Genomic DNA, 27,061 nt, shown 5'->3' on the forward strand with positions numbered 1-27,061 from the left:
GCAATTGTAATGCAGCATTATATAATATATATAATTTTAAATATTTTTAAATGGCTACAAATGCTTTATACAATATTTCAACATAAGGTCCCTGTAATAGAAATGTTAACAAAATGGAAATGATAGTGAAAGGGTTAAAGTGGCACAAACTCACTAAACAAATGTTAAACTACAAATTTCAAGAGGTAGATTACTTTTGTAGTCAAGAACAAAGAACAGCATGAATAAAACTTTGCCATTTTCCACCAACTCAGTCATCAGTCTGGGGGAGACATAAAAGTGCATGGAGGAACAATATTCAGATCCTTAGCAAGAGGCCAATGGTTGGGTGGTTTTCATCTCTTATTAGAGAGTGAAGTGTAAAACCTGGTATGTAAACGTATTTATATTCCTATGTAAACATACAGCCTGGGATGCATCTTGTGCATTGATACATTGCCAGGTAGTCTCTGATACTAAAACCATTATAAATTAGTGCTAGATACCATCTGAGAGGCTAAGGTCAATGTGGACATAAAACATGACGCTTGGAGAAGAAGCATAAAAACCTATATTCCACCTTGTCTCCTCTCCATGACGTTGGCAATCTGCTCATGATAAAAACAAAACAAAACAAAACAAACAGCAACAAAAACCAGCCCAGAGGTCAGCTAAATGCTTCTCTCTACCTATAAGTTATTTAAAAGAAAGGCATCAAGAGCTGGTGTGTGACCAAAACATTTTAAAATGAGTGCAACCGAATTTGTCATCCCTGAAGTCTACAACAAGCTACAGATAAAACAGAAAACTTGTTTTGCAATATTCAGCTCAAATCACTCTTTTCTCTGCTATGTGCCAAAAACAAGGGCCACATTCAGATCTGCGTCACCAGTCCTGAGAAGAGGAACCAGCCAGCTAGCCTGTCATCGGCCAGTACCCTCTCTTTGGATCTCAATCACACGGGAGTCCAGCACATGGACTGGGCACCACCAAAGAAGCAGAGGCCTGAATTCAACGAGATTACAAGAAGTCTGCTGGCAATTGGCTGCATTAGGACTTCTGATTCAGCTTCAACTGGTCTTGCAAGCTGGGTAGAGTTAGTGTCCTTGCCGTAGTTCTTAGCATAAGTTAAGCATACAATAGCTCTTAGCCGGTTAAGGTTTATTTTGTTTTGGGGGCTTTTCAATAGGAAGTTCCTGAAGTCCTTCAGCTCCTGCCTGGTGCTGTTGTCCTCTCTTCTGCCTTCACCTGAGTCAGCAGCAGCTGCCAGCTGAAAGCTCCTGGTGATGGGCCACCAGCTCAGTTCTCTATATTTTATGGTGAAGCAGTCTGTTCTTTTCCTACTCGCCAGGGTGGATTCACTTTGAAACAGACCTTGCTTTGTCTGTGCCTTCAAGTGCAGGCTGCAGAATGCCTTGCTGGAGAGCTGAGGAGAATGATTCTTGGCCACAGCCCTGGGTTTTCTGTCATATCTTGCCCAAAGGAGTCTGCATGCTTTGCATCTTAATCTCAGCATCTGCCATCCATCTGCGGTGGTTGCTGCTGCTGTTCCCCTTCGGAGGACTAGTGGCCACTTTTCTTGGAGGGATGGGAAGCTTTTTTAATTTTTTTTGGCGGGAGAGGGTTTTTGGTGGCAGCTGAAGGCATTGTGCTTGCTCAGGCTTCCGATGTAGGTGAACTCGCAGCTGCAGTGGGGGCAGATGTGGGAGGACCGCTTGGTGGCACCCTCCAGATCAGCCTTCTGCCTGGCCGATGTGTTCTGCAGGATTGCTTTCTGTGCCAGCTAATTCTTCTTCAGTGCATTTAGCTTGAGCTTGTTGGAGGACACTTTGCTGAGCTCCATGCTGAAGTTTGGCCTCCTGGGCTACCCTATGTATTGGAAGGCATTTTTCCCTGTGGTAGTCCAACACCACCACACCATTTTTGGGTTGCACAGGATGTTTCAAGGGTATGGGGTTCTTAATGTTGTACCTCTTCCTGTAACTCATGGAGGCACAAGCATGTTGTTGATGCGTTTGCCACATTTTGTGTAGTGGGTGGCAGTGGTAAACATCTGTGGGATGTTGTGCGTAGTGAAGTTGGTGGCCGTCAAGCCTATGCCCATTCGGTTGCGGTGATGGTACTGTAAGGGAGGCGGCTTAAAGCTAGGGTGGTGCTGGATGAGACCCAAAAGCATATCTGGATCTTTTGTCTTGATTCCAGAGGCCATGATTTTTATGGTGCTGTAAAGCTCTTTGGAGGAATTGTTCAGCTCCTCCTCCTTCTGCATGTGTTCTGCATGGGCCTTGCTGGGGTCCATGATGTTGTATGGCCACAGAGAGGGACACGGATGAGATGTACCAGAAGGGGCGGCTGGAAGGGGAACAATGTGAAGGCGGGAATGGGCAGAGTGGAGATGGTTAATACAGAGCAGGATGGAGGGGATGAGGGGATTGTGGGCATCAGGAGAGGTGGCAGCTGACCTCAGGGAAGGGAGAGCATCAGTAGACCTGGCAATGACAGACATCAGGTGGGGGCTCAACAGGAGGGGCAGAGAAGCCAGAGTCAGGGCTCACAGATCTGCAGGGACTTAGGCTCCAGGTTCCAGGTGGCAGTGGCAGCACTCTCTGCCAGTGCACCACTGCCACTGTACTGGTTAAGAAGAACCCTCTGCAGTAAGCAGATGGTGGGCTGCTTTCTTCCGGCACTGCACGTGGCTGTGCCATGTGATTTTCATTGGAATCTTTGCCTTTGGTGTCACTGCAAAGCTTTTTATGCACACTGAGGTCTAACACAGATCCCCATGGTACTGGGGACATGTCCATCCCATCATTCTTCTGTTTGACACCACTGGATCAGCCAGAATGCAGCATTTTAGCACCTACATCTATAGAGGAAAGGGGAAGACCAAGGCAGTGAAAACTTCCTTGGAAATGGCCTCTTTTCAGGATTTTAAACCCCCCTTTCACAATTGTCTGGCACTTCTGCATCCTGTGATTGTTAGGCCTTAATCCCACTGACTATCTCAGGATCCCCATAATTTGTAAAATTCTATACCCAGTTATATCCAGGAGTACTCAGGGATTCTCATTCTTAGAAACACAGTTTAGATTTGTGTGTTGATTTGGCTATTCTGGAAAGCCAAAATGAGGTTTAAAAGGCAAGACATTTGTTTAGGATAATGAACAATTTAAGGGCAGGGAGCTGGAATACGCAGGGAGACCGTCAGGCCCCAGTTTTGGTGTGGCACCTATGGCTGGGGAAGGAAAGGGGATTAGGTATGAGGAGGCCCAGGCATTGGTACAGCTTGGAGAAAGTCTCGTTTAGTTCATCAGGGACCTCTGGCACCAAAATTCCCTATAAATAAGGCCCACATTGGGAAGAACTGACCAGGCCCTGGCACCCCTATTGTCCTCAGTTACTGGCCAAAGGTAGCCTGGGAAGAGCTGTGGATTCACATAAATGCTGTGACAGATTCCAAAGGCACTGCAGCTGGAGGCTATCTGCCAAATGTTCTCCTTGCAGGATCAATGATAGCCTTCCTGAGGGAGATCCCAGTAGCTCACTTTTGTGGCTTCCAGAGAAATAAATATAGATTACAAGCAAAATGTCCTGCATGGTACCACAGGAATAAATCTCAAGATTTCAAGGTTTAAATGTCATAGTTGAAAAAGGATATCCCCAGTGGTTTGAACCTTATGGGTGTATTAGAATGTAGAACAAGGCTAATAAGTAGATATTTTCCACTGGGAAAATTCTACAGTATTCCATTCTATTAACTAGAGTCCTTCACTAAGATGTTAAGATTAGTCATTAAATATATAACTGAATACCTCAAGAGTAACTGAAATTGTTTGCTTCATTTAAAACAGGATTTGAAACCTCCAACATATAGAAATACTTGTGATATGCCACAGAGCAAGCTTTTACCAGTTAAGTATAAGGTGATCCACCCTGCAAAAAAACAGACATGTTTGGGAAAGATTTTACCTTTATTGGAAAAATGTTAAGTCTGGTTTGCATGGCGGTGTTTATTTCATGAGTAGTTCTTAATAATGCCTTAGTTTTTGAATGTCTGTTTTCCTTGACTCCTTACATGTAATCAGGAAGCAAGTTAATTTTTCTCCCCTTAATGGGGAGTGTGGTTAATCAGCACATACACTATGCTCACCATGCTTTATTACACAAAATCCTCAAAATCGCCCCAGGAAAAAGATTGTTTTGATGTCAGTTTTACTGACATGAGAGCCAGTGCTGTGGCGTAGCGGGTAAAGATGTCTCCTGTAGTGCCAGCATCCCATTTGGGTGCCAGTTCAAGTCTCAGCTGCTCCACTTCTGAGCCAGCTCTTTGCTATGCCCTGGGAAAGTAGTACAAGATGGCCCAAGTCCTTGGGCCCCTGCACCCACGTGGGAGACCCAGATGAAGCTCCTGGCTCCTGGCTTCGGGTTGGCATAGATCCAGCCATTGTGGCCAACTGGGGAGTGAACCAGTGGATGGAAGACCCCTCTCTCTCTGTCTCTCCTTCTCTCTGTGTAACTCTGACTTTCAAATAGATAAATAAATCTTTTAAAAATGTTTAAAAAACATTTTGCTGACATGGAAATTGAGAGCATTTCAGTAGAGAGCTCAGTTTTTTTTTTAATTTAAAGATTTATTTATTTATTTAATTTAAAGGGTTTATTTATTTGAGAGGCAGAGCTATAGATGAGAGAGGGAGAGACAGAGAGAGAGGTCTTTTATCTGTTGGTTCACTCCCCTAATGGCCACAATGGCCAAAGCTGAGCTGATCCAAATCCAGGAACCAGGAGCCTCCTTTGTGTCTCCCACAGGGGTGCAGGGGCCCAAGCACTTGGGCCATCTTCCACTGCTTTTCTAGCCCACCAGCAGGCAGCGGGATTGGAAGTGGAATCGCTGGGACTAGAACTGGTGCCCACATGGGATGCTGGTGCTGCAGGCAGAGGCTTATGTCACTATACCACAGCGCTGGCCCTGAGAGCTCACTTTTATTCCAACTGAAAGTTTCAGAACATAAGTCTGTCAGATTCTGGAGATGGTGTGCCCAAACACTATACCACACTGCCTGTTATTAGCTCAGTAGTGAGTTCCTCGTTTACAGAAAACTAACAGACCTGATAGTATTCACAATTGTGACAAGGTGGGGTGTTCTAAATCTAAAAATTTAAAACTTCAAGACAGTAAAAGTAAAGGTGTGTGGGTGTGTTGATTGATGTGTGTAACCTTGCATGCTAGTGTGTTAAACCAAGATATACTCATATGCTTAATTTTAAGGAAACATCTGGTACTGGAGGGCATCAGATGCCGGAAACCTGGCACCAGCTACTGACATCAGGTGGGAATAAACGTTCGTTGCTGATTGGCTAACTGCTTCCCACTTGCTCACCATGCTTGCTCCATTAATTGCTGATAACAGGATGTGGTTTCTGCCTTTAAAACCCCCCACAACTCTAACTCACTGCTGTCTTCTCTGGACTTGCTCTGTGAGAAAGGAAGTTGCCAGCTGGCTAATAAAGACTCCTAATTTGATCTCAAAGTTTCGCTGTGTTTTTATTGGTGCACCCCACAACACAATAATTTATGTCTGTTTAGAATTCTCCTTTAATCCACTTTGGTATTGATTTTAAGTGAACTCATATTTTCAGAAAAAAAAACACAAGTTGTAGCCTGGCCAACTCTCTTAAATTGTACACCAACTTTTATTAGGATCTTTTTCTGGGGAGTATATAAATTTAATCAAATTCTCAAGGAGATTTCGACTCACTATGTTATGTAGTTCTTAGATTCCAAGTGTTTGTGAATTTTACTGTCATCACTCAGTCTCTGATTTCTAGTTTGATTCCTTTGTGGTTGGACAACATAATGTTCATGAGTTCAAATATTTTAAATATGTTGAGGTTTGCTTTGTGGCCTAAGATGTGGTCTATCTTGGTATTTGTTCCATGGGCATTTGGAAAGAATGTGCATTGTGCTGTCTTAGAATAGTTTTCTATTCTTTTTCTAATGAAAAACATAGTGATATAAAGGGAACAGATTTCATGCATTTCATATATACAGTTTTAAGAACTTTCAATTTACTTTATAATTGCAAGCTTAATCCTCCACTAAATAAAGAATTCAACAAGTAGAAAAATAACCACTGTTCCTTATGATTATTTTTTGGTTAGTTGGGCCAATGGTGTATCAATTTTGTTATTTTTTTTCAAAAACTAGCTCTTTATTATGCTGATCTTTTGTATTATTGTTGGTTTCAACTTCGTTTACTTCTTCTCTAATTTTAATCATTTCTTTTTTCCTACTAATTTTGGGTTTGATTTGATGTTGTTTATATAGGCCCTTGAGAATCACTGATAACTCATTTATTTGGTCCCTTTCCAATTTCTTGATGTAAGCACCAGTTGCTATAAACTTCCCTCTTACCACTGCTTTTGCTGTGTCCCATATGTTTTGATATGATGTGTTGTTATCTTCATTACTTCCAGAAATTTTTTGATTTCTCTTTTGATTTCTTCTATGGCCCACTGTTCATTCAGGAGCATGTTGTTTATTCTCCATATTTTTGCATATGATCTAGGGATACTTGAGTTGTTAATTTCCTGCTTCATTCCATTGTGGTCAGAGAAGACACATAGTATGATTTTGATTTTTTTTGAATTTGTTGAGTCTTGTTTTATAGCTTTGTATATGGTCTATCCTAGAGAAAGTTCCATGCACTGTTGAGAAAAATGTGTACTCTGCAACTGTGGGATGGAAAGTTCTATAGATATTAGGTCCATTTGGTCTATATTGTCATTTAGATCTGCTGTTTTTTTGCTGATATTCTATCTGGTTGATCTGATCATTGATGAAAGTGGGTTGTTTTAAGCCCCCAATATTATTATCTTGTAATCTATGTCTCCCTTTATATCCATTAACACTTCTTTTAAATAGACAGGTAATTAGGCGCCTATACATTTATGATAGTCACATCTTCCTGTTGAATTGATCCCTTAATCATTGCATAGTGCCCTTCTTTGCCTCTTTTAACAGTTTTTGTGTTAAAATCTTTTTGTCTGACATTAGGATGTTTACCACAGCTCTTTTTTGGCTTCTGTTGGCATGGAATATCTTTTTCATCCTTTCACTTTCAGTCTGTGGCTATCTTTGTGGGCGAGATGTGTTTCTTCTAGGCAGCAAATAGATGGGTCTTGTTTTTATACCATTCAGCCAGTCTCTATCTCTTAACTGGAAAGTTGAGGCCATTTACATTCAAGGTGACTATTGACAAGTAATGATTTGGCCCTGCCATTTTCTAGAAATATTCCCATTGTTTCCTTTGGATTTCATTTGTGCTTTTATTGGGATATTTTCTGCCTTCACATTCTTTCATAATGATGACTGTATTTCTTACAAAAGGCCCTTAAGCATCTTTTGTAAGGCTGGATGAGTGCTGACAAATTCTCTCAATTTCTGTTATGGATGGTCTTTATTTCACCTTCATTCATAAATGAGAGCTTTGCAGGGTAGAGTATTCTGGGTTGACAGTTTTTTTTTTCTCTTAAGACTTGGGCTATATCTCTCCATTCTCTTCTAGCCTGTATGGTTTCTGAAAACAAGTCAGCTGTGATTCTAAATGGAGATCCTCTGAAAGTAATCTGGCTTTTCTCTCATGCATATTTTTAAATCTTTATGTTTTACTGTGGAAAGTTTGACTACAGTCTGTCATGTGTCACGTGTATTAGGAGTTCTATGTGCTTCCTCTACTTAGATGTCCCTTTCTTTATCCAAATTGGGGGAGTTTTCTGCAATTATTTCACTAAAAAGTCCTTCTAATCAATTCTCTCTTTCCACACCTTCAAGAACTCCAAAGACCTTAATTTTGGGTCATTTGACAGTATCTTGTAAATCTCCAGCACTGTTTAACTTTTCTAATTTCTTCTCTTTCTTTGTTTTGATTAAAATTTCCAGAGATTTTTCTTCCAATTCAGATATTCATTCATCTGTCTCACCAAGTCTGATGTGAAGCTTTTCACCACATTTTTTATTTGATCTATTGAATTCCTCATTTCTAATATTTCATTTTGATTTATCTTTAAAATCTCAATTTAATGGGAAAATTTTCATTTATTTCATGTATGGATTTCTTTAATTCATGTATTTGCCTCTAATTACTTCTAAATAGTGCTACGATCAATTTTTTGAATCCCATTTCCAGAATTTCTTCAATCTCTTCATTTTATCATTCTAGTATTGAAGTGTTGTGTTCTTTATTCTTGTTTTTTTTTTTGAATTTCTGCATTCATTTTTAGGCATTTGTGGAGATATTTGTTTGTTTTTCTTGTTCTTTTTGATGGCTTCTATCTTTGGACTATGCCTCCTTGGCTCAGTGTAGTGTCTGTTCTTTCAGTGGATACCCAGGCTTGTGTGCTGGGTGTGGCTAGTGTGCTACAGTGAGGGGGTATCCAAAGTGACATCCAACTTGGGCATGGTAAATCTCTTTTTTATCAGAGGGAAGGAATTGATTAACTCTGTTGGCATAGTCTCATGCTCACTTCCTCTCCTCCAAGGCGACCAATGCTTGGGCACTAACCACAGTGTGTGCAGTATTCATCTAGAACCACACAAAGGATCCATGCAGTCCATGGTGGGAGCACAGATCCCACAGCAAGGACCCTCCCCAGGCAGTCAGTGAGCCCTGGTACTGTGGAGCTACCCACAGTGACTTTCCAGAGACCTAGCCACACCCTGTGCCCTCCCATGTAGCTACAGTGTTTTCATAGTCCCACACACAAAGGGTATCCAGCCCCCTATTAGTTCTACCAATCAGACACAGATGTTTCTTCTCAGCTGTTTGCTGGGAGCATGGATACAAGCTAGCACAGCTGTTATGTATGTTGAAAATGTGCTTGCCCTCTCTTGCTAGTTACAGGATGCTGTTGTTGGGTGATTGGGGAGACAGAAACATGCCCCTCCCTTTTCCTCTAGGTTGGCAGATAAACTGTCTGCCACAGGTCTTCAAGCCATACTAATGCCAGGCCTTCCTCTCAGCTTTATCACCAGTGGCTTGGGCTGCTGCAGTCTGGTCTCACCTCAGTCTCCAAAGCTGGTACTGAGGCTCTCCGCTGATGGGGTCCTGTGTTGTGTCTGTGTTCATGCTGTGTATCCACAACTTCCATGTAGATCCACAGCCTTCCTCTAACTTGCGTGAAGTTTCCACTACAGTTTTCTTTCTGTTCCTTGAGATTTCACTTTCTCCACTTTTTTTTAAAACTATCTTCCTCTAGACTAGAGCAGTAAGCTCCCTTCCTATTCCACCATCTTAACTCTTCCCTTATTAAACTTATTATTCAGTCAAGTACTAAGCCTTTTATGTTAATGTAAATTTAAAATATGTTATCTTAAAAACTAAAAAAAGGTAGAAGGAAGCAGGGTGAGAGGGAGGGAGGGAGGGAGGGAGGGACAACATTATGTTCTTAGACTGTATCTACAAATCATATTGAATCTATTTAAAATTAGTTAAAAGAAAAATTAGAAATATATGTATGCTAGTGAAAAATACTGCTAGGTTTCCTTCATCTAAAAATGTCTTAGTTTCCTAGAGAATATTTTCTCCGAGTATAGATTATGGTTTTTTTTTTTAAATATTTATTTTACTTGAAAGTAAGAATTGCAGAGAGAAGGGGAGGGTGAGTGAGTGTGTGTGAGAGAGAGAGAGAGATAGAGAGAGAGAAAAGGAGAGAGAGAGAGAGAGAGAGAGGTATTCCATGGGCTGGTTCATTCCCCAAGTGGATGCAACAGCCAGGGCTGTGCTGGTCTGAAGCCAGGATACAGGAGCTTTTTTCATGTATCCCATGTAGTGGCAGGGGCCCAAGCACTTGGGCCTTCTTCTGCTACTTTTCCCAGGCCATTAGCAGGGATCTGGAACAGAAGTGGAAGCTGGCATACACACCGGCACCCACATGACATGCCAGTACTGCAAGAGGCAGCTTTACCCACTGTGTGGCAACACCAACTACAGGATTATGTTTCTACAGTTCTTTCTGTGCTTGAAAAATGTCACACTACTTCTTTCTGGCCTCTGTGGCTTCTGATGATAAATCTATTATCATCTGAATGATTTCAGCCTATAGATTAGGTGTAATTTTCCTCTGACAATTTTTAAGATTTTTTTTCTTGGGCTTTCATTTTCAGAAGTCCAATTGTGTTGTCTTCACATGGTTTTATTTTTTAAGTTTATTCTGTCTGGGGTCTTTGCTGCTTCTTTAATCTGTAGATTTCTGACTCTTCCAAAATTGGAGGAGCTTGCATCCATTATTTCTTTAAATACTTGCTCAGCCTTGCACCCTTTCCATTCTTCCTTCTAAGATTCTGATGACAAGAATGTTAAATACTGCATTATGGTCCCATAGGTCACTAAGATTCTGTTCTTTTTATCATTTTATTTTTTATTTGTTCTTGAAGTTGAGTAATTGCTATTCTCATTGATCCTTCCCACAGTTATCAAACCTATGCATTGAATTTTCCATTTTAGTTATTGTACTTTAAGTTCCAAAATATCCATTTGGCTGTTTGTAATGTTTTCTGTATCTCTGCTAAGATTTGTTATTCTTTTCTGAGTTTTCCAATTTTTTATGTTGCTCTATAACTTTTTTTAGGTTTATTTATTTTATTTGACAGTCAGAGATAGAGGAGAGGCAGAGAGAGAGAGAGAGAGAGAGAGAGTGAGAAGTCTTCTATCCACTGGTTCACTCCCCAATTGGCTGGAGCTGCACCAATCTGAAGCCAGAATCCAGGGGCCAGGAACTTCTTCCGGGTCTCCCATAGTGTAGGGGCCCAAGGACGTGAGCCATCTTTTACTGCTTTCCCAGGCCACAGTGGAGAGCTGGATTGGAAGTGGAGCAGCCGGGTCTCAAACCGGCGCCCATGTGGGATGCTGGCGCTTCAGGCCAGGGCGTTAACCTGCTGCACCACAGCACTGGCCCCTCTATAATGTTTTAAAAATATTTATTTTCATTTTATTTGAAAGAGAAAGAGAGAGAGAGAGAGAAATCTTCCATCAGTGGTTCACTCCATAAATGCCTGCAACAACCAGTGCTGATCCAGTCTGAAGCCAGGAGCCAGGAATTCAATCTAGATTTTCTATATGGATAGCAGGCACCAAAATACTTGAGCCATTATCTGCTGTCTCCTAGAATGTGCATTATCAGTATGCTGGATCAAAAGTTGAATAACTAAGACTTGAATTAGGCACTTTGATATGGGATGTAACTATCCACAGCAGTAACAGAACTACTGTGCCACACACCACTTCTTCCGTGTTTTTCTTTTTTATATTTTTGTTTATTTGAAAGGAAGAAAGAGACAGACAGAGATCTCCCATGTACTGGTTCACTACCTGAATCACCTCAACAGCCAGGGCTGGGCCAGACTGAAACAAGGGGCCTGAAATTTAATCCAGATCTCCCATTTGGATAGTAGGGATCCAAATAGTTGAGCTGTCACTACTGCCTCTCTGAGTAGGCATTAGCAGGAATTCTGGAAACAAGTGGAAAGCTGGGACTCAAATCCAGGAACTCCAATAAGCAATGGAAGTGTCCCAAGTACTATTTTGACCATTTTTCCAAGCATCAGTCTTTCAAGAATGATTTTAATTGTTCCTTGAAACATTTTAGATGATGGTTTCTTTAACATATTTGTCAGATAATTGTAACATCTCTGTTATTTTGATGTTGACATGTGTTGATTATCATCTCACTCACTTTGAGATCTTCCTGATTCTTGTTATAACCAGTAATTTAGAACTGAAACTTGGTCATTTTGCATTATGGTACTCTGGATGTGATTCAAACTTCCTGTTGACGTTTTCTGAGACTTCTCTTGCAGCAAAAGGTGAGTGTATTACTTCATTACTGCCAGATGGAGGTAGCAGTCCCTGTTCCCCATGCATCCATTGACACTTAAGGAGTAGATTTTTCATTGATGTTGAATGGAGGTAGTTCTAGGTTCATACATGATCTCCAATGACAATGTTGTTGAATTCCTTGAGCTCTTTATAGATTCTGGATACTAATTCATTATCAGTATCATAATTTGCAAATATTTTCTCTCACTCTGTTGGTTACCTCTTCACTTTGCTGAGTGTTTCCTTTGCAGTGTAGAGGCTTCTTAGCTTTACATAAAACCATTTATCTATTTTTGCTTTGATTGTATTTCTGGGATCTTTTCCAAGAAGTCTTTGCCTATGCCAATGTCTTTCAGAGTTTGCCCAAAGTTCTCCTTTAGTAATTTGATGGTATCAGGTCATAGGTATAGATCCTTGATCCATTTTGAGTATATTTTTGTGTAAAGTATAAGGTAGGAGTTTGTTTCATACTTCCCCACCCAGAGATCCAATTACCCAGCACCATTTGTTGAGGAGACTGTCCTTGCTCCAGGGATTAATTTTAGCTCCTTTGTCAAATAAATTGGTTGTAGATATGTGGATTCATTTCTGGGGTCTCTATTTCTATTCCATTAATCTATATATCTGTTTTTGCCAGTATGAGGCTGTTTTGATTAGAACTGCCTTGAAGTATGTCTTAAAATCCATTATTGTAATGCCTCCCGATTTGTTTTTGTTGTTTAAGATTGCTTTAGCTATTCAAGGTCTCTTGTAATTCCATATGAATTTTAGCTTCATTTTGTCTAGATCTCAGAAGAATGTCCTTGGTATTTTGATTGAGATCGTGTTGAATCTGTAAATAGCCTTGGGTAGTATGCACATTTTGATGATATCAATTCTGCAAATCCACAAACATGGAGAATTTTTGTATTTTTGTATCGTCTAGTTCTTTCTTTAATGTTTTATGATTTTTCAATATACAGACCTTTCACCTCCTTGATTAAATGTATTACAAGTTATATAAATATTTTTTGTAATTATTGTGAGTGGGACTGATCTTACAAGTTCTTTTTCAGTCATGGCATTGTCTATGTATAAAAAGGCTATTGATTTTTTTTGTGTTGATTTTTATATCCCAAAACTTTACCAAACTCTCTTAGGAGTTCCAATGAGATCTTATTGGGTCTTTTGGTTCCCCGTATATAGAATCATGTCATCTGCAAATGGATAATTTGGCTTTCTTCTTTCCAATTTGATTTCCTTTAATTTCTTTTTCTGGCATAATGGCTCTAGCTAAAACTTGCAGAATTATATTGATTAGCAGGGATGATAGTGGGCATTCTTGTCTGGTACTGGATCTTAGTGGAAATGCTTCCAGCTTTTACCCATTATATATGATGCGGTATGTGGATGTGCCATATATTGTCTTGATTGTGTTGAGGAATGTTCCTTCTATCCCCAATTTACTTAAGGTTTTCATCATGAAATGATGTTGTGTTTTATCAAATGCTTTCTCTGCATCTGCTGATTTAATCATATATTGTTTATTCTTCAACTTGTAATGTGATTTATCACCTTTATTGATTTGCATATGTTGAATTATCCCTACATACCAGTCATAAATGCCACTTGGTCTAGGTGAATGATCTTTCTAATATGTGGTTGGATTCAATTAGCTGGTAATTTGAGGATTTTTGTGTCTATGTTCATCAGTAATATTGGTCTACAGTTCTCTTTCTTTCTTTCTTTGTTGTATCTTTTTTTTGGTTTTGGAATTGGGGTGATGATGGCCTCACAGAAGGAGTTTGGAAGGATTCTTTTGCTTTTAATTATTTTAGATAGGTGAATAACAATTGAATTATTTCTTCTTTAAAGTCTGATAGAATTTGGCTGAGAAGCCATCTGGTCCTGGGCTTTTCTTTGTTGGCAGTGTCTATTGCTAATTCAATCTCCAACTTGGTTATTGGCCTGTTAAGGTTTTCTATGGCTTCATAACTCATTTTGGTAGATTGTATATATCTAAGAATCGATCGATTTCTTCTAGATACTCCAGTTTGTTGGCATATAACTATTTGTAGTAACCCTTTTTGTTTCTGTGGTTTCCATTGTTACAGCTCTTTTTTCATCTCTGATTCTATTGATTTGGATTTTCTCCCTCTTTTTTTGGTTAGTTGGGCCAAAGTGTATCAATTTTAATTATTTTTTCAAAACCAATACTCTATTTCACTTATCTTTTTTTTATTTCAGTTTTGTTTATTCTCTAATTTCAATTATTTCTTTCCTGTTCCCATTTTTGGGTTTGGTTTGTTATTGTTGTTTTTCTTTTTTTTAGTTAACAACTCTTTTTTTATTTGACAGATAGAGTTAGACAGTGAGAGAGAGACACAGAGAGAAAGGTCTTGCTTCCATTGGTTCACCCCCCAAATGGCCACTACAGCCAGAGCTACACCAATCCAAAGCCAGGAGCTGGGTGCTTCCTCCTGGTCTCCCATGAGGGTGCAGGGGCCCAAGCACTTGGGCCATCCTCCACTGCCCTCCTGGGCCACAGCAGAGAGCTGGACTGGAAGAGGAGCAACCAGGACTAGAACCTGGCGCCTGTATGGGATGCCAGTGCCGCTGGCAGAGGATTAACCAAGTGAGCCACAGGGCCATTCCCTGCTGTTGTTTTTCTAGGTCCTTAAGATGCACTGATAGCTTGTTTATTTGATGCCTTTCCATTTTCTTGATGTATGTGCTATTTACTATAAACTTCTCTCTTAACACTGTTTTGCTGAATCCTCTAAGTTTTGATATGTTGTATTATCATCTTCATTTGTTTCCAGGATTTTTTTTTATTTCCCTGCATTTATTTTTAGGCATTTGTGGCAACACGTGTTGGCTTTCTCCTATGACAGCTTTTGCCTTTGAACTATAGGTCTGTGGCTTAGTTGAGTGCCTGCTTCTTCAGTAGATATCCAGAGGCATGTACTGTGTAGGGCCGGGGAGTTACGGTCAGTACTCAAGTGTAGGATGAGAATCCAGGGTGACAACTAAGTTGGGCATTCAGGGTGACACACCAAGTTGCTCTATTGTCAGTAGTGGTAGAGTGTGACTTCACCTATTGGCATAACACCCTCACCTCTTCTCTTTCCAGGTATTCAATTCCTGGGATTAACCCACAGTGGGTACCACCCCCACCCACACTGGCACATGTTCTGCATAAAGAACCTGTGCTTTTCTCAGTGTGAGGAATTCCAGGAAGCCAGTTTGACAGCATGTTGGGTTTTTCAGAGCAGACGTGAAAGTTATGGTACTCAGGTAGATAAGACACTAGGGAGAAAATCTGTGGTGAATAGAGACAGAAAGATGTTAAAGGTAAACACTATTGATTTTGGAAATTTTTCATGAGACTTACTTTTCCTAACAATAGTAATTTTGCTATATTCTCTGCCAAATACCAGACACTTTATGTAGTTACATAATTAAACTCTACTCTTTGGAATAGGAATAATAGTTCTTTTTTAAAAGATTTGTTTATTTATTTGAAAGTCAGAGTTACACAGAGAGAGGAGAGGCAGAGAGAGAGAGAGAGAGAGAGAGAGAGAGAGAGAGGTCTTCCATCTGCTGGTTCACTCCCCAATTGGCTGCAATGGCTGGAGCTGCACCAATCTGAAGCCAGGAACCAGGAGCTTCTTCCAGGTCTCCCATGCAGGTGCAGGGGCCTAAGGACTTGAGCCATCTTCTACTGCTTTTCCAGGCCACAGCAGAGAGCTAGATTGGATGTGGACCAGCCGGGTCTCGAATCAGTGCCCATATGGGATGCTGGCGCTTCAGGCCAGGGCGTTAACCTGCTGAGCCACAGCATTGGCTCCAGGAATAATTATTCTCATTTCACAGAGGGAAAAACCAGGGTATTAGAGTTTCCATGACTTGCTCAAGGTCTCATTGATAATAGACAGATCAGTCTAGATGCGAACCCAGATCTGTCTAGCTTCAAAGTCCGGTTGCTAACCACTGCACACCCAGTTTTTACTCTGTCCCCTCCAACAGATTGGGGGACATTTTTCTGATACTCGTCCTTGGGGTCATGGATATAATATCTGAACATAGGATGGCAGATTTCACAGGTGTAACACAGGACTCCCTCAACTACAGAGTTTATTGTCTTTGTTGACAAATATCACCTATACTGAAATAGCTGATTTATAAATGATACTTTGGAACATACCCATTTGTAATGTTGGAACTGCTTGTGTTTTTTAGTTAAACACAAATATTTCTTTCTCAAGAGCTTTCTCCCTTTCTCTTTCTCAAAGTTACATTTTCATGTAACTGAAAGAGATAGTCAAGTTAGTAATAATTTAATTTTCCTTTAGGTAATGACCCAGTATTTTCCTTCAGGCACATCCAAGATCTAAGGACTATTGCCATCATTTGTAAGATATTCCTTTGGCCAAGAAACATTTTTGACTATATTCTGCCATGGGATCTAATAATAGGAGTAACTGATTCAATAATCGCAATAGCAGGGACCTCAGGGGGGCATTTAAACTTGGCCTATGCTGACGTGTCTGAGGCCTCATTGGAGCAAGGGCCATAGAGAGTGTATTTTTTCATTTTCCAAAACAAAAGTATACTCCCCCCCCCCCAGTCCTATATGCAGTAAAACACCGACACTTATGTACACCTGGGGACTGGGAAGCCACACAATTGCAATGAAGTTGAGCAAAGGAACAAAAACTTATTGAAATCTGATGACATGTTTTTATTCCAGTTCTGACCAAAAAAAAAAAGCAGCAAAATTGAGGCTACATGAAATGGGCTATATAAATGCCAATTCAAAGTTTCTCAAACTGTGAGCAAAGGTCCCTCACTAGGGTGCAGTGCAGACATACAGAGGTCAATGTCTATAACATCATTCAGTTTACCAGAATCAAGACCCTAGTCTCTATGGTTTTACCTCACACATGTCCTAATTACAGTTGTAAACTTACTTTTAACAGTTTTACATTAATAGAAAAAGTAAATTCTCTAGCAACCTGTTATCTTTTACAGAAAGTTGAAAGAAATCATGTAAAATATTCAAACAAGTCTTATCAGATGGGTGATAGCAGTGGAGAAGCTCAAAAAACGGTGTGTCTATCCTCAGGGGACCTAGGTTTGAACCCCAGCTCTGGTGATAACTATCTAACAGAACTGGTTAAAGTAATGTAACCACTGAATTTCAACTCCTGTTTGTGCAAAATGGAATAACAATGCTCTTCACCCAATGATAATACTTTGATGAAAAGTCATTTTTTAAAAGGTTTATTTATTTGTTTGAAAGAGAGAGAGAGAGAGAGAGAGAGAGAGAGAGAGAGAGAGAAATATGGATGGAGGGAGACAGACACATTGATCCTTCATTTGCTGGTTCACTCTCCAAATAGCTACAGAGTCCAGTTCTGGGCCAAGCCAAAGCCAGGAGCCAGGAACTCCATGTGTCTCCCACATGGGTGGCAGGGGCCCTTTCCATTGCCTTCCCAGGCACATTAACAGGAACCTGGATGAGAAGAAGAACAGCCAGTACCCAAACCAACTCTCCAATATGGGAATATGGGCATCAGAATGCTGGCCTCAAAAGTAGTTTTTCATTGAAAAATTGTAGTATTTCTTATTTGATAATTGTTTCAGTTAGAATCATGGCAAGAATTTAATGGAATGCTCAAAATGAATAATTTGATAATATTTTCATAAAGATACTATTACGAGTTCTTCAACAATTGAAATGATAGAACACATATAAAACACTGTATAAACATTAAACAATTATATATTACATACTGCTATTTAGTGTGATTGTTATTAAAAAATGGAAGAAAATATGTGTCCTAGTTCAACTAGTTTGAAACTATAGTCTACTAAATATGCTAGACACACTGACAGGTGCTTTGCTTGGATTACCTCATTTAATCTGTAATGTAACCCTATGCAGGAGGTACCTTTTTATTCCCATTTTATAGATGAGTAATTTGAAATTTACAGAGGCCAAGAGCCAAGGTGACACAGTTGGTAGGTGACTGAGCTAAGACTGCAGCCTAGGACATCACATTTCATTCTGATTGAGAATGTGTTTCCATCTCCTTTTCAAATATGGTAATTTCAATTCCTTTTTTAAAAAAGATGGAGAGAGAGATAGTGAGAGAGAGAGATCTTCCATCCACTGGTTCATTCCCCAAATGGCTACAATGGTTGGAACTGGATTGATCTGAAGCCAATAACCAGGAACCAGGAGCTTCTTCTGGGTCTTCCATGTGGGTTTAGGGGCCCAGGAATTTGGGCCATCTTCTACTGCTTTCCCAGGTCATAGCAGAGATCTGGATCAGAAGTGAAATAGCTGGGCTTGAATTGGTGTCCAGATGGGATGCCAGTGCCACAGGCAGCTGCTCCACCTGCTATGCCACAGAGCCAGTCCCAAGGGGATTTCAATTTCATGTTACTGCTTTTCACCTAATGATGTGTTGCTTTGGCAAAAGTCTATTTTTAATAGAAAAATTATAGCTTTTTTCATATTTGATCATTGCTTCGCTTAGAGTCACGGCAAGAAACTAAAACCATGCTCAATAGGAATGATTTAAGAAGAGTTTAATGAAGATACTTTTTACAAATGAGTGAACAAGAGTTTAAATAAACAAAATATTTGATGATGGGATACCTTGGTTGGCTGGAGAGGGGATGTGGTTAACATTTACAACACTGAAAGGGCAAAGGAGGAAGCAGTAATTGGAACTAAGTTATAAGAATGTTTTGAAGGACAAGAGCTATGAAGGCCATAGCCATTCCATGTATTTCCTATATACGGATTCAGGAGAATAGTGATATTTCCCACCATGCCCTCCCTCCCACCTATACTCCTATCCTTGTTCTTCCTCTTTCTCCTAGATGTTTACAATGATCTACTTTCAGTTTACTTTTTACTCATAAGATTAACCCTACACTAAGAGTTCAACAAATAGTGTGAAGAAAACACACTGTTCCTCAACAATCGAGACAAAGGATGTAAAAAATCATTGTGTCCCTAAATGTCAGTTTCACTCCTATAAATTACCTTTTAAGTACTCTATTAGTTACCACAGATCAGGGAAAACATATGGTATTTGTCTTTTTGGCATGCTGCACCCTCTCATGCAGCCACTGAGTCCCCACAGACCTAGCACATAAGGATCCCAGTCTCTGGGTCAGATGTTCCACTCTCTCCTACCACCCTGTCTGATCCACAAAGAGGCAGGTGTTTCCCAAGACAGCTATGCCTAGACAGTTTGAGCCCCAGAGCCTGAGATACGTTGGGAGGCTGGGGGTGCCTCACAGTCCTATGTGGGTGGCCATTTACTTATCAATCCTCCCAGCCAGACTCGAAGTCAGTGGGGACTGTCGTTTTTTTTCCCCCTGCTATAATCTCTGGGTCACACGTTTACACAAGAGCCACTGGCTGAATGTTGTCTTCTACCCAACACTGCTGCCTATATTGCTGAGAAGATGGCATCCTATCTCAGCCAATTGCTGTGAGCATGCACAATGGCTTCCACAGTTGTTGCCCAAGCCCAAAATGGCACCCTTTCTTAACCAGGCAGCAGACACCGTTGTGTGGCAGATGGGGTGAGAGAAACATGCCCCATTTACTTCCACTGTGTCTGTGGGTAATCTCTAGCCCCTAGGGCTCCAGGCCAGATTTATGCCATGCTCTTCTTTTTCTTATTTGATAGGTAGAGTTAGACAGTGAGAGAGAGACACAGAGAGAAAGGTCTTCCTTCCGTTGGTTCAGCCACCAAATGGCCGCTACAGCCAGCGCTGCACTGATCCAAAGCCAGGAGCTGGGTGCTTCCTCTTGGTCTCCCACGTGTGTGCAGGGGCCCAAGCACTTGGGCCGTCCTCCACTGCCTTCCCAGGCCACAGCAGAGAGCTGGACTGGAAGATGAGCAACCGGGACTAGAACCTGGTGCCTATATGGGATGCCAGCGCCACAGGCGGAGGATTAACCAAGTGAGCCACGGCGCCGGCCCCGCCATGCTCTTCTTTTGACTATATCACTATGTGTTGTTGCAGTCTGGTCTTACCTTCATCTTCAAGCTGCCACCCACTCTTGGCTGCTGCAGTCATATGTTGTGTCCATGTTTGTGCTTCTCCTCTGCACCTTGCACACAGGTCCTTGGTATTCCCCTACTTTCCATAGAATTTCTACTGTGTTTTTTCTGTAATTCTTCCCTGAGAGTGCACTTCCTATGCTTTTTTTTTTTTTACTATTTATCCCTAGCCTAGCACAGTACATTTTTCCTTATTCCGCCATCTTACATCCTCTCTTCTCCATTTTTTTTAAAGATTTTATTTATTTATTTGAGAGAGTTACAGACAGTGAGAGGGAGAGACAGACAGAAAGGTTTTCTTTTTTTTTCTTTTTTTTAACTTTTATTTAATGAATATAAATTTCCAAAGCACAGAATATGCGGAAAGGTTTTCTGTCTGCTGGTTCACTCCCCAAATGGCTGCAACAGTTGGAGATGTGCCAATCTGAAGCCAGGAGCCAGGAGCCTTCTCCAGTCTCCCACACGGGTGCAAGGGTCCAAGTACTTGAGCCATCTTCTGCTTTCCCAGGCCATGGCAGAGAGCTGGATTGAAAGAGGAGCAGCTGGGACTAGAACTGGCACCCATTATGGGATGCTGGTGTCGCAGGTGGAGGATTAACCTACTGCACCACATCACGGGCCCCTTCTCTCTATTTTTAATTATTTCTTTCCTTCTACTAGTTTTGGGCTTGGTTTGTTGTTTTTCTAGGTCCTTGAGATGCACCGATAGCACATTTATTTTGTGCCTTTGCAATTTCTTGATGTAGGCACCAATTGCTATAAACTTTCCTCTTTTGCTATATCACATAAGTTCTGATATGTTATATTATTGTCTTCATTCGTTTGCAGACATTTTTGATTTCTGCAATGACCCACTGTTCATTCAGGAGCATGTTGTTCAGTCTCCACATGTTTGTGTATGTTCTAGAGATTCCCAAGTTGCTGATTTCAGCTTCATTGCATTGTGGTCAGAGAAGAGGTATAGTATGATTTCAATTCTTTGAATCTGTTAAGACTTGCTTTATGGCTCAGCATATGGTTTATCCTAGAGAAAGTTCCATGCACCATTGAAAAGAATGTGTACTCTGCAACTGTGGGATGAAAAGTTTTGTAGATATCATTTAGGTCCATTTAGTCTATAGTATAGATTAACTCTGTTGTTTCTTTGCTGATGTTCTGTCTGGTTGATCTGTCCATTGCTGAAAGTGGGATGTTGAAGTCCCCCATTAAAATTTTGTTGGAGTCTATGTTTCCCTTTAGATCTATTGACATTTCTTTTAAATAGCCTGGCACCCTTTAACTGGGTGCATATATGTTTATTATAGTCACATCTTTCTGTCGAATTGATCCCTTAATCATTGTATGGTGCCCTTCTTTGTTTTAACAGTTTTTGTGTTAAAGTCTATTTGTCTGAAATTAGGATGACTACACTGGCTCTTTTTTGGTTTCTGTTGGCATGGGATATCTTTTTCCATCCTTTCACTTTCAGTCTGTGGCTATCTTTGTCGGTGAGATGTGTTTCTTGTATGCGGCGTATTTAATCCAGTAAGCCAGTCTGTATTTTTAATTGGAAAATTTTGGCCATTTTCATTCAAAGTGACTATTGATAAGTAATGACTTGGCCCTGACATTTTTCTATAAATATTCCCATTGTTTGCTTTGGATTTCCTTTGTTCTTTTGCTGGTAGTTTTTCAGCCTTCACGTTCTTTCATAATGATGACTATCTTTCTGTGTTTCTATGTGTAACATATTCTTAAACATCTTTTGTAAGGCTGAAAAAGTAATGACAAATTCTTTTAATTTCTGTTTGTTATGGGAGGTCTTTATTTCACTTTCATTTCTAAATGAGAACTTTGCAGGGTACAGTATTCTGGGTTGAGAATTTTTTGTTCCTGGGAATTAGACTATGTTTCACAATTCTCTCCTAGCCTGTAGAGTTTCTGATGAGAAGTCAACTGTGAATCTAATTGGAAATCTGAAAGTGACCTGGTGTTTCTCTCATGCACATTTCAAAATCTTTTCTTTATGTTTTACAGTTGAATGTTTGACTAAAATGTGTTGGGGTAAAGATCTTTTCATGTCATTTCTGTTAGGAGTTCTACATGGCTCCTGTATTCGGACATCCCTTTTTTTACTACAAATTAGGGAAGTTTTCTGTGATTATTTCACAATATAGGCCTTCTAGTTCATTCATTTTCCACACCTTCAGGAATTCCCAAGACCCATATATTGGGTTGTTTGATAGTATCCCAAAAATACACAACACTGTTTTTTAATTTTCCTAATTTCTTTTTTTTGATCTGACTGAAAGATTTCCAAAAATTTGTCTTCTTGCTCAAATATTCTTTTTTGTCTGCCTTACCAAGTCTGTTTTTAAGACTTTCTACTCTATTTTTCTTTGTCATATAGAATTCTTCCTTTCTAATATTTCATTTTGACTTCTCTTAAAAATGTCAACTTCATGGGAGAATTTTTCATTCATATTGTATATGGATTTCTTTAATTTGTGAATTTATTCTTCATTATTTCTGAATTATCCTATGGTTAATCTTTTGGATTCTATTTCAGTGATTTCATCAATTGCTGTCTTCACAATCTAATATTGAAGTGTTTTGTTCCTTGGGGGAGGTAATGTTGTCCTTGTTATTCTTGTTTCTTGAATTTCTGCATTTATATTTAGGGATTTGTGAAGATGATTTTGTTTTTTTCCTCCAATGGCTTTTATCTCTGAACTATGCCTTTGTGGCTTAGTAAAAGGTCTTCTTTTTTGGTGAAGATCAAGTTGTTTGTGTTGGCTGTGGCCTGGGGGCTCTGTTCAGTGCTCCAGTGTGGGACAAGTATCCAGGGTGACACCCATGTTGGGTATGGTAAATCCCTTGTTAACAGAATGGGCTCATATGGGCACCTCTATTGGTTGGATCACACCCTCACCTCCTCTCTTCTAAGATAATTAATGCTAGGGGTTAGCTCTCAGTGGGTGCAAAACTCATCCATGTTCTGCATGAACTGCACAAAGGGTCTGTGAAGTCCTCAGGGCAAGCATAGATCCTGCTGCAGTGACCCACTCCAGGCAATCAGGAAGCTCTGAGTGTGTGAAGCCACAGGCAGAGGTTGCCCAGAGACTCAGCTATACCCTGTACTGTCTCATGCATTCACAGAGTTTCCACAGTCTCAGAACACAGGGCTCCCACAGTAATAGGGTGCAGAGGATCCACTCTGCCCTGCTTGCCTTTCCTGTCCATGAGAGGGTGAGACGTTCCCAGAGCCTGTGGGTGCTCCTTCTAGGCAGTTTGAACCCCAGAACCTGTGATATGTTGAGAGGCTGGAGTCACCTCACAGTCATACATGGATGAACAGCTCCTTGTCAATCCTCCCAGCCAGATTCAATTTCGGTGGGGAACATGTATTTTTCCCACTGGTAAAATGCTTGGATCACATGCATGCACAATAGCCATCAGCCACAACCCTACTCGTTTCATAGTCATGCCTTCTCTGCCGCATGTTTCAGCGGGGTGCATATAAGTATCTGTAGCTGGTACTGATGTCCTAATGGCTCTTTCTCCCCACCCATCACTGGGCGAGCATACCGGATCTGCTGCAGCTGTCTGCTGACAAGATGACAGCTGTCCCCACCAGTTCCTGGGCACACACAGAGGAACCGCCATAGCCTTTACCTATTTATAAACAAAATGGCACCCATCTCTCTCAGGTGGTTGACAAATGCCATTATGGATGGATGCAGAGAGTGAAATGTGACCTTTTTACCTGCTGTGGTCAGTGAGCACCCTGTTCTCCTCAGGGCGCTGGGCCAGACTCAAAGACAGTGTAGTCTGCTAGGCTTTCCCTCTAGCAAAATCACCAGTGGTACATGTCTCTGCACTCTGATCTCACCTTGCTCTCCAAAACTGGTGCTTTCTCTGGCTCTGGGATGCTGGGGTTGTGTCTGTGCTTGTTGCTGCACATCTCCACATTCCTCACAGATCCATGGCATCTCTCTTCCTTCCACAGAATCTCCACTGCAGTTTTCTCTCCAACTCTCCCCTGAGAATGCACTTGCTGTATTATTTTTTTTTTACTATTTTCCTCTAGCCTAGAGCAGTCCTTCCTTGCCCTATTCTGCCATTTGGAATCTCCAAGAAACTTATGTCTTGATCAAGAAACCGTGCTGGGAAAGTATTTAGGTTGGTGGTGTGGCTATCCTCCATGAACTCATACAGGAATACAGTCTCCTTCTGTGGGGAGCAACCGAGACTAGACTAAATTACTGGAACTAAGACTAATTCTATGCATCTGATCTCCCATCATATGGCGCTGAGAGAGAGTAAACAACTTCTACACAGCTGCCTCACCAATTCGACTAATAAGCTGCAGAAGCTGATCCTGCTCCTGATTGGAGGAGAGCAGCGTGCTCGGCGTGTGGGCAGCAGAGTTGGGATTGGTGGAAGAGGACTATAAAGGAGGAGAGAGACAACATGCACCAGGAACATCTGAGGAACATCTGAGCAACCCCTGAGAGAGCCGGCCGGCAGTGTGCCGCTCCTCCGCGGAAGTGGGGAAAGCGGTGGGGGTGCCGCCCCTCCGTGGAGGCGGGGGGGCCGGCAGCAAACCTGGGACGGTGTCGTTCCTCTGTGAGTGGGGGAGCAGTAGCAAACCCGGGAAGGGCTTGGCAAAGAGAACAGCACAGAGTCCGGTGTCGTTCCTCCGTGAGTGGGGGAGTGATACCTTCTGTCTCCAATGCATATATTAAGCCTTGTTATTGTCTGCTTGTAACAAGCAGAGGGGGAAAGAACATAGAAGTTTTATGAGCCATTTTTTTCCTACTTTAATTTGCCAGGATGAAGTCAAATGGCCACACATAACTGTGACGATGACTGGAAAACACTCTCTCTGAATCTAGGAAGAAGGAGTTAATAAACTCTAGTGAATGGCTAGCAGGCTATATTATAATCATGCATGTGTGTGCATACTTGCAATAGTTTTTTTAAAAATAATTTATTTATTTGAATGTCATAGTGAGAGCGGTATATGGAGGAAGGGAGAGGGAGAGAGAGGGAAAGAGAGAGAGGGAGAGAGAGGGAGGGAGAGAGAGGGAGAGGGAGAAGGGGAGAGGGGAGAGAGGGAGGGAGGGAGAGACATAGAGAGAGTTCATTCCCCAAATGGCTGCAACATCCAGGGCTAAGCCAGGCTGAAGCCAGAAGCCAAAAACTCCATGCAGGCCTCCCACATGGGTGACTGGGGCCCAAGTACTTGTTTTATCTTCCACTGCCTTCACAGGTGCATTAGTAGGAAGATGGATGAAAAGCAGAGAAGCCCTCTGATCTGGTATGCCAGCATCACCTCTGTGCCACAATGTCATCCCCAATAATTTTCCATAAATATCATATTTATATAGATTTTAAAATACACCATTTTGTGTACTTTCCCAGTGTACATAATTTTCCTTCCACATTTTTCCTTTTCACCTGTGTTAATATGTCCTGCTCTCATTGTACACCAACAATGTATTTTGAGATGTTATTGTACCAAAACTCATTCATATAAAAGTCCTCAACAGACAAGGGATGAAGAGGAACTTCCTTCCCTTGACAATGAGCATTTTCAAAGATCTTACAGGCAACATCATACTTAATGGTTGGACTCTTTCTAAGATCAGAAGCAAGGCGATGATGTTCTTTGTCACCACTTCTATTCATTGTCATGTTATGAGTCCTCACTCATGTAATGATATGAGAACAAGAAATAAGAGGTATACAGATTGGAAAGGAATAAGCATAACTATTTTTCTTCACAGATAAAATGTTTATATAGAATAACATAAAATCTCAAAACAATTAACAATAAGAGCAAGGCCACAAGAATGAAGTTTAACATATAAAAGCCAATTGCTTTCCAATATATTAGAAAAAACAATTAAAATTTAATCTTAAAAGTATAATACCATTCACAATATTAACTCCCAAGGAAATGTAAAAATGTATAAATTTAATATATTATATATAGGATCTATATATGGAAACTAGAACTTGTGATGAAAGAAACAGATATTTAAATAATGGAAGTGTGTTCATGTATCAAAACTATTAAGGTGCCAGTTCTTTTTTTAACTTTTTTTAAACTTTTATTTAGTAAATATAAATTTCCAAAGTACAGTTAATGGATTACAATGGATTCCCCCCTCCATAATTTCCCTCCACTCACACCCCTCCCATCTCCTGCTTCTTCTCCCATTCCATTCACATCAAGATTAATTTTCAATTATCTTTATATACAGAAGATCTATAAGTATATATTAAGTGAAGATTTCATCAGATTGCACCCACACAGAACATAAAGTGTAAAATACTGTTTGAGTACTAGTTATAGCATTAATTCACATTGAAAAACACATTAAGTATAGAGATCCCACATGAGGAGTAAGTACACAGTAACTCCTGTTGTTGACTTAACAATTTGACACTTTTGTTTATGGCGTCAGAATCTCCCTAGGCTCTAGTCATGAGTTTCCAAGTCTATGGAAGCCTCTTGAGTTCGCTGACTTCAATCTTATTTAGACAAGTCAAAGTGGAAGTTCTCTCCTCCCTTCAGAGAAAGGTACCTCCTTCTTTGATGGCCCATTCTTTCTACTGGAATCTCACTCACAGAGATCTTTCATTTAGGTCCTCTTTTTTTTTCCAGAGTCTCTTGTATTTCCATGCCTCAAATACTCTCATGGGCTCTTCAGCCAGATCCGAGTGCCTTAAAGGCTGATTGTGAGGCCAGAGTGCTGTTTAGGACATCCGCCATTCTATGAGTCTGCTGTGTATCGCACTTCCCATGTTGGATCGTTCTCTCCCATTTTTATTCTATCAGTTAGTATTCGGAGACACTAGTCTTGCTTGTGTGATCCCTTTGACTCTTAGACCTAGCAGTGTGATCAATTTTGACCTGAAATTGATCATTTGGACTAGTGAGATGGCATTGGTACATGCCACCTTGATGGGATTGTATTGGAATCCCCTGGACATTTCTAAATCCACCATTTGGGGCAAGTCCGATTGAGCAAGTCCCAAACTGTACATCTCCTCCCTTATTCTAACTCTTATATTTAACAGGGATCACTTTTCAGTTAATTTCAACACCTAAGAATAAAGGTGTGTTAATTACAGAGTTCA

At 40.7% G+C, this 27,061-nt stretch overlaps 1 pseudogene; it reads right to left on the reverse strand.

Annotated features, from left to right (window-relative positions):
• Window positions 1–934: 934 nt before the first annotated feature.
• On the reverse strand, window positions 935–25,609 carry LOC103352054 (PR domain zinc finger protein 2-like; annotated as a pseudogene).
• Window positions 25,610–27,061: the final 1,452 nt, after the last annotated feature.

This window comes from Oryctolagus cuniculus, chromosome X, assembly GCF_964237555.1.
Source record: "Oryctolagus cuniculus chromosome X, mOryCun1.1, whole genome shotgun sequence".
NCBI classification, from domain to species: domain Eukaryota; kingdom Metazoa; phylum Chordata; class Mammalia; order Lagomorpha; family Leporidae; genus Oryctolagus; species Oryctolagus cuniculus.